Here is a 10,738-nt window from a genome sequence, read left to right as displayed (position 1 = left end):
AAAACTATGCATTTTTATATTAAAAATAAGATGAAGTAATTTTAACAGAAATAACTCTCATAATAGCCGATATGAACAACTACAACTCGAATACAACTTTCCCAAAGTCAGGATGTCACTGAGTACATGAGAATTTATATAATAACATTGGCTGAAATATTGTCTAAGAAGGTAGAACAATATAAGTAAAACTGAGAGATAGAAGATGAGAGTCAAGGTCTGCGGACGCCAAACAGCTACCTCGATAATCTCCGAACGGATAAAAACTCCAAGATGAGTAACCACCGGGCCCGAAAATACCTGGATCTGCACACGAAGTGCAGAGTGTAGCGTGAGTACAACTAGCTCAATAACTAACAAGACTAACCTTTGGGCTAAAAGGAATGACGAGCTCAGCCAATACAATACAAATACAGAGTTTAATAGTGCAGAAATGACAAGGATATGGCAATAATATCTCCAAGAAAACTCATTATCCGTTTAACAGTTAAGCTCAACACAGATAAAATATGCCAAGTGTGACTGATATGAGGAATATGCCATTTCTATATCTACAAGCCAATATGTATACTGTATGTGATGCAACATAATGAAAAACTCACGTACTCATACTCTCAGAGTACTCAATCTGACTGTCTCAATTCTCATTCGTCACACTCAGTCACTCAGCCCTGTACGATGTCTGCTGCGACGTACAGCCCAATCCCATCAATAATAATAAAGCCTATAAGGCTTGTTGCGGTGTGCAGCCCTATCCATATATAGCCATAAGGCCTGTTGTGACGTGTAACGCGATCCACATATAGCCATAACGCCTACTGCGGTGTGAAACCCGATCCACATATAGCCATAACACCTATTGCGGCCTGCAACCCGATCCACATATAGCCATAAAGCTTGTTACGGCATGCAACCGGATCCAAAATCTCACTCACAACACGACTCTACGGCCCCAACTCAGTCATCAATCTATCCAGTCTCTCAGGATCACAAATCTCATGAAAATTATCCCAAACAATGATATATAACATAACAATAATAGTAACAGAGACTGAGATATGATATGCAAATGATGGATGTGACTCAGTACAAAATTTCCATCTAAGCAAATAAATTAAAAGCATAAATGACCACAGTGGGTCTCAACATGATTAGCATATAGCCTTATATGATTTCTAATATGAATCTACAACTCAATTACTCTAACACATAGAGATCACATAAATGGCTACAAGTTCTGATGATGACACAGTACCATGAAATCAACTGGATCATAATTTCTACGGTGCACGCCCGTCACCCAGCATGTGCATCACCTCAACACCAATCACATAACACATAATTCTGGGATTCATATCATGAAAACTAAGTTTAGAAGTGTTACTTACCTCAAACCCTACAAATCTCTACTCTAATAAGCCCTTGCCTCGCGAATCGGCCACCGAACGCCTAGAATCTAGCCACAAACAACTCGATACAATCAACACAAGCTATAGGAATCAATTCCATATGAAAATGCTAATTACATAATCAAAAGTCAAAAGTCAACCTTGGGCCCACGTCTCGGAATCGATTGAAAGTTAGTAAATATGAGCACACATTCAACCACAAGTCCATCCATACCAAATTTACCAAATTCTGATACCAAATCATCACTCAAATCCCAAAAATGTACTCTCAAATTCTTAGCCCAAAACTCCCAAAATTCCACCTTAAAAATACATAAACTAGGTGGGAAATTCAATGGGTAATTAATATTATTGAATAAAAATGATCAAAAGTGGCTTACCTCAAGAAATCACTCGAAACCCCTCTCAAAAATCGCCTTAATCCGAACTTGCAAAGTCCAAAATGATTAAAATCTCGGAACCCTTGAATTTATACACTGTCCAAGTCCTTTCGCTTATGTGGCCCCAAACTCCGCACCTGCGAAGTCGCTTTTGCAATAAAAACTCCAATTCTGTGGAATTCACTTAAGTCCACAAGGTTCGCACCTGCGATCCAAGATCAGCACCTAAGGAAGCGCCTTTGCGCCCAACCGTCCGCTTTTGCGAAGCTAGCTTCACTTACCCATTCTCCGTATCTGCTGAGCATTGTTTGCATCTGCGGGCTCGCAGATGCAGAATATTCCTCGCACCTGAAACACACCCCAGGCCAGCCCCACTGCACTACTTCAGCCGCACCTACGGCTTCGCACTTGCGGCTAATCTCCTCGCAGGTACGATCACACCAGAAGACAAAAATCTCAGCAATACATCAAGTCCAACTTTTGATCCGTTACCCATCTGGAATCCACCCGAGGCCCCCGGGACCTCAACCAAACATAACAACAAGTTCTAAAATATAATACAAACTTAGTCGAGGCCTTAAATCACATCTAACAACATCAAAAATATGAATCGTACCCCAATTCAAGCCTAATAAAAACTAAGGAATTCTAACTTCTATAATCGATGCCGAAACCTATCAAATCAACTTCGATTGACCTCAAATTGTGCACACAATTCATGAATGGCCCAGCTTCTGAAATCAAAATCCGAGTCCGTTAACTACAAAGTCAACTCTTGGTCAAACTTCTCAACTCTCCAAACTTCTAATTTCCCAACTTTCGCCAATTCAAGCCAAAATCAACTACAGACCTCCAAATCACTATCCGGACATACTCCTAAGTCCAAAATCATCATACAGAGCTATCAAAAAAATCAATATTCTATTATGGAGCCATTTACATATAAGTCAATATCCGGTCAACTCTTTCAACTTAGACATCCAACCTTGGGACTAAGTGTCCCGATTTATTCAGAAACATTTTCATAACCAAACCAACTACCCCGACAAGTCACATAATATTAATTGGATATAGAATAAGTAGTAAATGGGGAAACGGAGCTACAACACATAAAATAATCGGTCTGGTCGTTACAATGATCATATGGCAAAATTGATGGAACTAAAGCAAAATGGGAATGTTCAGGAGTTCTTGAATAAATTCGATGAGTTGTTGAATCGGGGGAAATCAAATGAAACCTCAAGCAATTGAAGATGGAGTTCCAGAATAATGCAAAGAAAATTTCACAATTGGGAAGTCCATCTAGTGATTCCAAATTGCAATCAGAAGATGCGAAACTTAAAGTGGGGGTTCCATAGGTAAATGTTAGACCCTACAGGTACGCTGCCAGCTAATAGGATGGGATTAGAAAGATGATTCAAGAGATGTTAGATTCAGGGGCCATTAGACCAAGTGTAACTCCTTACTCTTCTTTCATAATTATAGTTAAGAAAAATGATGGCTCCTAGAGATTGTGTATTGGTTATAAATAGCTTAATAGCTATATTATTGAAGATACATTTCTCATTCCTATTATAGAAGAGCTTATGATGAGTTGGGAGGTTCCATTTTTATTTTATACTAGTGGATTTATCGTGCTTCGCGCGGTTATAAAAGACATTAGTGAATCTTTTTTAGAAACAATACATATTTGGGTTAACTTATGCGTTAGTCCATAACTTTGGTTTAGTTTGAAGTTTGAGCATATACTTCTATATAATTTATACCTCTGAAGTATTTTAAGATTTATCTATATATGAAATTTTTTAAAACGTATTAAAACAAAATTAAAAAATTCAATTTAATACTCCTTGAAGTTACGGAAAATTCATCTTAAGACTATTAATGAAACAAATAAATGAAGTATTATTGATCGTACATTAGAAGATCAGATTTATATAAATGACGTACAAACTTTCCAATTAGCATCAAAGAATCGTTCGAAAAGACTAACGTCAACAATATAAAAAATTTGGTATTGAAGTCTTGTTCTAGGAAGGTAGATATATGTAGAGCAAAAAAGTTCATATATATATATATATATAACAAAACCATGGATATGAAGGAGTAGCTCTATAAAACAAAACCATGGATATGAAGGAGTAGCTCTATTATGTTATCTAATTCCTAAGCATCAACAATTTAATTACCTCCCTGGTAAGAATTTACCCAACACGCGGTGTTGCACCTATTGGTTTGATTAAAAACTCAAGTTCCTGCCATTTACCCTTTGTTTATAACACCCTTTTGCAGTTGGAATGTTATTTAATGTATTATACTGCCATTTAAAATATTCTTTGATGATTCACACATTATTGAGTAACTTCAGCATTAAAGGTATTTACACACAAGTTAATTAAGGAATAAAAATCATCAAGTATCCACATCACATTCAAAATAAAATAACCAGTTAAAAATAGACCCAAAATAAATAACGGCATCAAAACTACAGTAATTGAGTCTGTTAAATTAATTTAGTAAAAATGTGATAATCGTGTGATAGATAATCGTGAACTGCACTAATTCTTATAAGATAGTCCTATCAGGTTACAAATAGACTTTAAAGAAGAGAAGAACCAAACTTAGTTTTGTGTAAATCCTACTGCTAAGATACATTCAACTACGTAGAAGACATTTATGACCTTGCAAAGCTCCATTTGCATTGAACCTCCATCTCTGTTTCCATCTCAAAGGGTAAGCACGACTCTTGCTCCCTCATTGCCAGGCTTACCTAGTTCTTTTATGTATAAAAAATATGAGCTTCTATCCTCTTTCCATAAGGAATAGACGAATGCTGGCTTCTTTCAATAATTAGCAAACTGAATTCTTCCAAAGATGTCATTGTTGAAAGATTTTGGTACATCACAAACACAAATTATTAGACTGTGATATACCTCAATGAATAAACGTAACATGTAGAAAACTAACCACAAGCCAACTAACTATAGTTGATCCTTAGAGATTATGTGATTTCTAGCTATTCTCAGACTCAACCCCTTTAGCAAAGGGGTTCCCACACAATTGTTGCCAACTTCATTTGTTCTAGTATTTTAGCCTCTAAATGTGGTCATTTAAAGTGATGAAAGCTAAAATGTCAAGTTGAGAAGAATGACAACTACTCTAGATTGAGCGGCTATAGACCAGAGGAAGAATAAACTTGAGAATGAAAACTCAGAGAAAAAGAATAGATGTTTGATTCTCTACTTCTCTTTGGGCGACGCAATTATGCAAAAGTCTGTTGCCTGGAGGTAGAAAAATAACTATGACTTCAATTTCACATAATACTAACAAATAGTGAATTCAATTTCACAGAATATTCTATAAATGAATGATTAGCAAACTATGGAAGGAGTAAAATATACTATTGAGTCAATCATGCTCTAGATTGACTATACTGCAAGGTTATTCACATACTCATATGGAAAAAGAAAAGCAAGAAAATTGGAGCTGAAGCATTAACATTTTGTAATTATGAAATATTGATTGATGGAAAACAAAGGAAATTTTAACTATTTCAATATCTAGAATAGCAGAGATTGTCTTCAAGGCCTTACGCTTGTCGCTGACATCTTAGGACTCCAAGTCAAGATAAATTTTTATTTTCAATAGAACAAAGTGGGAAAACCCCCAAAAAATCAAATTTTCGCGAAATAGAAGGTAAAAAACAGTAGGAACAATCAAACATAGCATGGCGACTGATATAACAGATTTATATATCTATTAACACTAATCAAATGAAAAAGTTATCAACCACCACAAAGTTTATGTAGAAAAAGAATGTCGGAGACAATGGAAACTAAAAAGTCCAATACTCAAAAAGAATCAAAAGCAACAGTTATAGATTTTTTGAAATTTTTCAGAAGCTGAATAACAAAAAACAAAATCTTAAATATTAAAATTGGGAATAGATAACAATAGAGATACCTTCATCTTGCAGGTAGGGTAAACAAACTAAACATGAAAGAGAATAACTATGTTCCAAAATCACAAAGAAGAGATTTACCTTGAGAATGAGAGAAACAACTTCTCTGTGGCGATCTGAATAAAAGAAGAGTACTAAAAAACAGAGGATGAAGAGAAAGACAAGTATGGTCAAATCTTGTATGATAAAAGATAAGAAGGCATCTCCAAATTTGTAGGAAAAGCAAGTTGTTGCTTCAAATTTGCCAAATATTGATACTGCATCTTTTGCAAGAGTAAGTGCATGTAGCTTATATCATCGCGCCATTGAGTGTTCTCTTCACAAGCTTCATTCTCTCAATTTTAAGAGCATCACAAATCAATTTTGTCCCCGTTAGATTGATATTACCGCATTGTGGTGGGCAATTATAGTGGGTTGATTGAAAGCTAAGGTTAAAATGGGGTGTGAATAGAAACTACTGGTTTTGCAACTTTAATTGTCACCTTCATTTTAATAAGTTTTAAACTATAATGAACATTTAGAGACACCGTATAATTGAACGATCACAATTATTCAAGGCCGTTTGTTTCTTTTTTTCACACTATACAAGAGTGTAAAAGAATTACTGACCTGCATCTGTTGAGTGGTTTGTCCTGCAGCCATGGAAAATATACCTCTATAGGGTTTTTTGTCGAACACTTCATGGGCATCACCGTAACATGCCCTGTTAATTTGATTTTTTCACAGAATAAACTTAGTAAGCACTTGCAATAAGCAACCGTTAAAAATTTTGTGAAATATTCCAAGAGTTAACAACAATCCAAGAATATTTATTGAATAATAAAAAACAAAATATTAAAATATTAAAATTGAGAATAGATAATAATAGAGATACCTTCATCTTGCAGGTAGAACGCGGAGAAAACAAACTAAACATGAAAGAAAATAACTATGTTCCAAAATCATAAAGAAGAGATTTACCTTGAGAATCGAGAGAAACAACTCCTCAGTGGCGATTGGAAAAACAGAATGAGTAATAAAACACAAAGGATTGAAGAGAAAGCAAGTATGGTAATTAAGAGAGGGAGAGTGAGCGACTGTTGCGCAAGGCATTTAAGGAGAAGGGACTGTTGGGGGTTTCTGCCTTTTGACACATGACTGTAACCGATGGAATTTACAAAAATACGGGACTGTTTATTTCTCAGTAGAAAACTATTTTTTCTTCATTTTAAAAGGCAATGCTCTAAGAAAAGAGATAAATAGAAACCCTGGTATTTGAGAGATGCCACGTCAGATTTGTATTGCCCTGCTTTATATATTTATATAGATTGGACCTTAGATCTGGATATCACCAGATTAGGATGGATGAGAGACGCTGAAAAGGTAGTATTCAAGTCTCATAATAGCCATTATGAGTTTGCTCACTAATGTACCCTCCACATTTTAGAGTTTGATAAATAAAATTTTCTAACCTTATTTCAGAAAGTTTACCCTAGTTTCCTTTGATGACATATTGGCATATAGCCTTTCTTGGACTACTTAATGCGATTAAAACATGCTTTCAAATTGTAAAGGCATTACATTTTATTTGTTAAACTCAACAAGGGTACATTTATTATAATAGAAGTTAGTTATTTGGGACATATTATTACTCAGAAAGGTGTATCAGCATACTTCAAGGTCCAAGTAATGCTGGAGTGGCATTTACCCACGTACGATTGTATTTGGCCTCAAAATCCAAGCTTGAATACATCATCGGCAACTACGACTCCTTTCTGTCATTGAATCGATGCTCAATAATTTTGAATAAGTACAACTCTTTTATGAGAAATTTGTGTATCTTTTTCGTGCAGTTTTTTACAGTAAACCCTATTTTCACAATAATAAATGAAAGTAACTCACGATCTAACCTTCATATGCCATAGCTTTTCAAATCATGTCCACATATGTAAATTTCTGGGGTATATCCCCACTACCCATGGGATTATAACATGTGGGTACACATTAAATACTTTCGTATCCCATATGGTACAACTTAGCCTCATTCCCACCACAATATGTTTAGGATGTACAAGAAATCACTGTCATTAGAACACTTGACACCCTTCGACTTCCAAATTGTATCTTTACTGTTCTCCATCTCTTTAGCTTTAAGTCGCTCATTTAATATTTACAACTCATTAGATGTATTAACTTAGCCCCATATGCCATTCAAAACATTCAACCCTTATAACATTTTTAATCAATCCGCACTCAACTTCTATAGTGGACCACTTAATAGAATTTTATAGCATATTCTTGGAAACTTTGTCTTCCATAAATTTAGAAATGTTAAAATAATAAATACTGCGCCTAGACAAGTTTAATGTTGTCCTTTCATGTCGACTTGCCTTCCTATACAATCCATGCTACTCCGTTAACCTCCACGGTTATGCCTGTTGTACACCTCGTGCCTTAGCACGTCTTTCACTTACCCATTTGAGTATCTTTACATTGTTCCATATGTATTCATACTCATCACTGATAATGGATGTCGTTTAGGTTGCCTTATTCATTTGGTAACGTGCTTTAAAATTCCACAAGTGTCGTTTGCTAACTCATGTAATATGATAATGACTACAATCTTTATATCAAGTGGCCTTAAATTGTTATAATCACAACATGCTCACAATTATACGTTCATTATTCCAACCATGCCTCATTCCTATGAGTCATGCTAATGCTTGTTATGGGCTTGGATGACTCTTATTCCTTTACCAACTAGGTCTGTATGATCTTTGATATCTTATTATAAAAATCATGAGATACAAACTTCTTTATTCAGCTTGGGATTATCTTTTCCCTCATCTAAACTTTATCTGTTCATACTTTATTCACTTTCACAATTAGTGGCAGTCACAATGGCTAATCATCCTTTACCTCGAGCAATTTCAAACACATCAAACGGTCATGTAGTCTTAAGGTTCCCTTATTTGTTTTGATACCACAACCTTTTCGTATTTCTCGATGCCACTATGACAACATTCAACAATATCTCATTTCATCTTTCTTTGTACATGTTATAAGCTCAAACAATTTCAATCTAGTGTTTCCCTATTTGGGATTTACCCATTTCTTATTATTATCGTCCTTAGCCTTTATATTCGCATAATGAGCCATCAACACCTTCTTGGCTACTCCTTCAGTATCTAGTGTCTTACATAAATCTCAAGACTTATGTTCATCACTTTTCTTTGCTAATCTCATCAAAAACTAGATATGATTGGAATTTTACTTGTTGATTCAAGCTTTAATGCACGATGTAGAGTGAGAAGAAAGGAATGAGACAATCCTACGATAAAAAAAGGAAAAATTAAATCCTATGATGCTCATTTATCCTTATCGATGTAGATGTGTTACACAACACACCAGTAAGGAAAAGTCTACTAGATACAATTTTATAGACTTCCAAGAACTTGAATTAGAATCTACTGCTTTGATACCAAGTTTGCCACGAGCTAAAATCATGTGATCAACACTCGAGCACACTACTCGACACAGGTGAACAAACTCATATAAGAATACTCATCTATATGCCTAATAGATGCATGCGAAAGCCTTTTCCAAATACAATCATATTAAATAATAAAAATCACGCATGAAACAAAATCTTTGAACCAATATTTTTTAATAATTAAAAATACTAATATTTCTCTCATGCATGTGGTATTTAGATTATAGCCCCAAAATAATAACAAACATCTATGAAATCTTTAAGACACGAGAGTAAAATAATTACATGGGACTGTCACGACCCAAAATTTAACCCATCGTGATGGAACCTAACCCGACCCACTAGGTACGTCAAATAATAGTAAAACACAATATAGTGATAATGATAAGAGTAGAAAATGAAATAGCTGAATATTTATACAACTTCCCAAGGACTGGTAGTACAAGTCATGAGCCACTAAGACTTAGATTTACAAAACTGAAATGAAATAAATACAATATATGGTTGAAATGTATATGAACAGAATTCGAATCTAAAGCTACCAAGGACAAGTGATAGCCATAACTGGAGCGCATGTACATGTTCAATGCCAGCCCTCGCCATATATAGCAGCACCGACACAAAGATCTGCACGCAAGGTGCAGAAGTGTAGTATGAGTATAACCGATCACATGCACTCAATAATTATCCTAACTAACCTCGGCGAGGTACAAGAAGTAAGAACTATAAATGATACTCACTAACACTTGTATAGTTCATAATTTCAACAAGTATAGAATAAATATATGATTAATCAGGAAAATCGCAAGTAAAACCACTTTGAGGCTCACAATTCTTTGTTTAAACTATTTTTTCTCGGTCAACAATCCAGCATATAAGGAAGTTATGCAAATAAATCAGGTAAACAGTCAAGGAAATTGCAAGTAAAGATAAAATATAATAATCAAATATCAGTCTGTTGCGACACGCAACCTGATCCAAACATAGTAACCAGCTATCCCAGATCTCACATCAATTAGAAACCTGTCGGTTTCTCACAATCCACGTGTACACCATCAAGAGAGAAGCACGAGGGGGTGACCCTAGGGGATGGATCCGTATTTACACACTGCACGAATAACTCATGTGCTGCACGAAAAACTCACGTGCTAATAATATCAACCACATGGGCAACTCACGTATTGCATGAACAACTCACGTGTTGCACGGATAACTCACATTTCATAATATCAATATCTGGATCCGCACGGATAACTTACGTGCTATAATATTAATTCGCATGGACAACTCACGTGCTGCACAGACAACTCATGTGCTAATATCACAATTCGACCGGCGTGGTCACGTACATATTAACGCAATCTGCTCGACGTGGTCATAGGCTTCCAGTCCAAATCATATCACACATAACCAAGTATACAAGAACACATATACATGAAAGATAAAAATCAGATTTTATGCTCTTGGACTGGTATAATAACATGCTAAAGTGTAGGCATGTATAATATCGTAGCAT

At 35.3% G+C, this 10,738-nt stretch overlaps 1 long non-coding RNA gene across 1 annotated transcript; it reads right to left on the bottom strand.

Annotated features, from left to right (window-relative positions):
- Positions 1-4,283: 4,283 nt before the first annotated feature.
- On the bottom strand, positions 4,284-7,010 carry LOC138896887 (uncharacterized). The gene is made up of 3 exons (XR_011410407.1): positions 6,711-7,010; positions 6,360-6,453; positions 4,284-4,654 (listed from the first exon to the last, which is right to left on the bottom strand). It is a non-coding gene; the product is annotated as an uncharacterized lncRNA (long non-coding RNA).
- Between the last annotated feature and the right edge of the window lie 3,728 nt (positions 7,011-10,738).

The sequence above is a fragment of the Nicotiana tomentosiformis genome, chromosome 8 (assembly GCF_000390325.3).
Source record: "Nicotiana tomentosiformis chromosome 8, ASM39032v3, whole genome shotgun sequence".
NCBI lineage: Eukaryota > Viridiplantae > Streptophyta > Magnoliopsida > Solanales > Solanaceae > Nicotiana > Nicotiana tomentosiformis.
Note: the sequence above shows the minus strand (reverse complement) of the source record. Positions and strands in the feature narration are given on the sequence as shown.